Source organism: Oncorhynchus masou, chromosome 27, assembly GCF_036934945.1.
Source record: "Oncorhynchus masou masou isolate Uvic2021 chromosome 27, UVic_Omas_1.1, whole genome shotgun sequence".
Lineage (NCBI taxonomy): Eukaryota > Metazoa > Chordata > Actinopteri > Salmoniformes > Salmonidae > Oncorhynchus > Oncorhynchus masou.
In genome coordinates this window covers 7,712,127-7,716,202 of record NC_088238.1, presented here as the reverse complement: position 1 = coordinate 7,716,202, position 4,076 = coordinate 7,712,127, and positions in this window count along the sequence as shown.

Genomic DNA, 4,076 nt, shown 5'->3' with positions numbered 1-4,076 from the left:
GCACCTGGTATAGAGGTCCTGGATGGCAGGAAGCTCGGCCCCAGTGATGTACTGGGCTGTACACACTACCCTCTATAGCATCTATAGCACCTGGTATAGAGGTCCTGGATGGCAGGAAGCTCGGCCCCAGTGATGTACTGGGCTGTACACACTACCCTCTATAGCATCTATAGCACCTGGTATAGAGGTCCTGGATGGCAGGAAGCTCGGCCCCAGTGATGTACTGGGCTGTACACACTACCCTCTATAGCATCTATAGCACCTGGTATAGAGGTCCTGGATGGCAGGAAGCTCGGCCCCAGTGTTGTACTGGGCCGTACACACTACCCTCTATAGCACCTGGTATAGAGGTCCTGGATGGCAGGAAGCTCGGCCCCAGTGATGTACTGGGCTGTACACACTACCCTCTATAGCATCTGTAGCACCTGGTATAGAGGTCCTGGATGGCAGGAAGCTCGGCCCCAGTGATGTACTGGGCCGTACACACTACCCTCTATAGCATCTATAGCACCTGGTATAGAGGTCCTGGATGGCAGGAAGCTCGGCCCCAGTGATGTACTGGGCTGTACACACTACCCTCTATAGCATCTATAGCACCTGGTATAGAGGTCCTGGATGGCAGGAAGCTCGGCCCCAGTGATGTACTGGGCTGTACACACTACCCTCTATAGCACCTGGTATAGAGGTCCTGGATGGCAGGAAGCTCGGCCCCAGTGATGTACTGGGCCGTACACACTACCCTCTATAGCATCTATAGCACCTGGTATAGAGGTCCTGGATGGCAGGAAGCTCGGCCCCAGTGATGTACTGGGCTGTACACACTACCCTCTATAGCATCTATAGCACCTGGTATAGAGGTCCTGGATGGCAGGAAGCTCGGCCCCAGTGATGTACTGGGCTGTACACACTACCCTCTATAGCATCTATAGCACCTGGTATAGAGGTCCTGGATGGCAGGAAGCTCGGCCCCAGTGATGTACTGGGCTGTACACACTACCCTCTATAGCATCTATAGCACCTGGTATAGAGGTCCTGGATGGCAGGAAGCTCGGCCCCAGTGATGTACTGGGCTGTACACACTACCCTCTATAGCATCTATAGCACCTGGTATAGAGGTCCTGGATGGCAGGAAGCTCGGCCCCAGTGATGTACTGGGCTGTACACACTACCCTCTATAGCACCTGGTATAGAGGTCCTGGATGGCAGGAAGCTTGGCCCCAGTGATGTACTGGGCTGTACACACTACCCTCTATAGCATCTATAGCACCTGGTATAGAGGTCCTGGATGGCAGGAAGCTCGGCCCCAGTGATGTACTGGGCTGTACACACTACCCTCTATAGCATCTATAGCACCTGGTATAGAGGTCCTGGATGGCAGGAAGCTCGGCCCCAGTGATGTACTGGGCTGTACACACTACCCTCTATAGCATCTATAGCACCTGGTATAGAGGTCCTGGATGGCAGGAAGCTCGGCCCCAGTGATGTACTGGGCTGTACACACTACCCTCTATAGCATCTATAGCACCTGGTATAGAGGTCCTGGATGGCAGGAAGCTCGGCCCCAGTGATGTACTGGGCTGTACACACTACCCTCTATAGCATCTATAGCACCTGGTATAGAGGTCCTGGATGGCAGGAAGCTCGGCCCCAGTGATGTACTGGGCTGTACACACTACCCTCTATAGCATCTATAGCACCTGGTATAGAGGTCCTGGATGGCAGGAAGCTCGGCCCCAGTGATGTACTGGGCCGTACACACTACCCTCTATGGCGCCTTGCGGTCGGAATCTCCTCCGGCGCCATCATTAGACAGGAAACTCTGCATTACTATCTGTTTATTTTAAATGTTTTAATTGCTATACGTCTGGGCTTGTATCATTTTATTGATCAAAGGTAAGTGCCTCAGATGAGATTGTGATCATTTCCTCAGTATGTTGCAATCACCTCAGCCATGTTTGTTCCCACTCTGTAAATCACCTCAGCCATGTTGTTGTTTATTTCTCCACTCTGTAAATCACCTCAGCCATGTTGTTGTTTATTTCTCCACTCTGTAAATCACCTCAGCCATGTTGTTGTTTATTTCTCCACTCTCTAAATCACCTCAGCCATGTTGTTGTTTATTTCTCCACTCTGTAAATCACCTCAGCCATGTTGTTGTTTATTTTTCCACTCTGTAAATCACCTCAGCCATGTTGTTGTTTATTTCTCCACTCTGTAAATCACCTCAGCCATGTTGTTGTTTATTTCTCCACTCTGTAAATCACCTCAGCCATGTTGTTGTTTATTTCTCCACTCTCTAAATCACCTCAGCCATGTTGTTGTTTATTTCTCCACTCTGTAAATCACCTCAGCCATGTTGTTGTTTATTTCTCCACTCTGTAAATCACCTCAGCCATGTTGTTGTTTATTTCTCCACTCTGTAAATCACCTCAGCCATGTTGTTGTTTATTTTTCCACTCTGTAAATCACCTCAGCCATGTTGTTGTTTATTTTTCCACTCTGTAAATCACCTCAGCCATGTTGTTGTTTCTCCACTCTGTAAATCACCTCAGCCATGTTGTTGTTGTTTATTTTTCCACTCTAAATCACCTCAGCCATGTTGTTTATTTTCCCACTCTGTAAATCACCTCAGCCATGTTGTTGTTTATTTCTCCACTCTGTAAATCACCTCAGCCATGTTGTTGTTGTGTTTTTCCACTCTGTAAATCACCTCAGCCATGTTGTTGTTGTGTTTTTCCACTCTGTAAATCACCTCAGCCATGTTGTTGTTTATTTCTCCACTCTGTAAATCACCTCAGCCATGTTGTTGTTTGTTTTTCCACTCTAAATCACCTCAGCCATGTTGTGTTTTTCCACTCTAAATCACCTCAGCCATGTTGTTTATTTTCCCACTCTGTAAATCACCTCAGCCATGTTGTTGTTTATTTCTCCACTCTGTAAATCACCTCAGCCATGTTGTTGTTTATTTCTCCACTCTGTAAATCACCTCAGCCATGTTGTTGTTTATTTTCCCACTCTGTAAATCACCTCAGCCATGTTGTTGTTTATTTCTCCACTCTAAATCACCTCAGCCATGTTGTTGTTTATTTCTCCACTCTGTAAATCACCTCAGCCATGTTGTTGTTTCTCCACTCTGTAAATCACCTCAGCCATGTTGTTGTTGTTGTGTTTTTCCACTCTAAATCACCTCAGCCATGTTGTTTATTTCTCCACTCTGTAAATCACCTCAGCCATGTTGTTGTTGTGTTTTTCCACTCTGTAAATCACCTCAGCCATGTTGTTGTTTATTTCTCCACTCTGTAAATCACCTCAGCCATGTTGTTGTTTGTTTTTCCACTCTGTAAATCACCTCAGCCATGTTGTTTATTTTTCCACTCTGTAAATCTTTTTTTTATTGTTTCTCTTTTCTCGGCCATACAAAGGTTTACAGCTGGAGGAATTCCCAAAGTTCTACATAGACGATAAATATCATGCTACCAAAGTATTAAATTTGTACAAAAATACTTTTACAGGTCATAATACCGGTCCATTAGAAATAAAAAATAAAAATATTTCAGGGACTTAAACAGTGAGTTTGATCCTTTTAAATGTATCATACATTGAAGGTGGTTGACCCCCACTGGTAATTGGTGGTGTATACTCAATTATTAAGAACAGAAAAATGACCACTCCACCTGAGCCTCTTTTTCTATTTAACTCAAGGCTTCGTCTGCATAAGTCCCAAAGCTTGTTCTCTGTAGCGTTGAGGTCAATTGTAAAAGAAACCTAAGGTGCAAATGTCTGCAATGAATTGTATCTGTGGTTAAATAAACCACTTTGTTTGTTTTTTTTGACACAGCGAATGGCTTGAGATTCAACTGAACTCTTATTAAAAGACAACAAATAGTAGCAGTGACTGAAGGAGTCAATTATTACTGTTTGGATACTACGGTTGAACTGTGTGTAGTCATTTCAGTTGCTGAGAAGTCAGCGCATTTCAGTAGCTGAGATGTCAGCGCATTTGATGTCAGCCATTTCAGTGGCTGAGATGTCAGTGCAATTCAGTAGCTGAGATGTCAGCGCATTTCAGTAGCTGA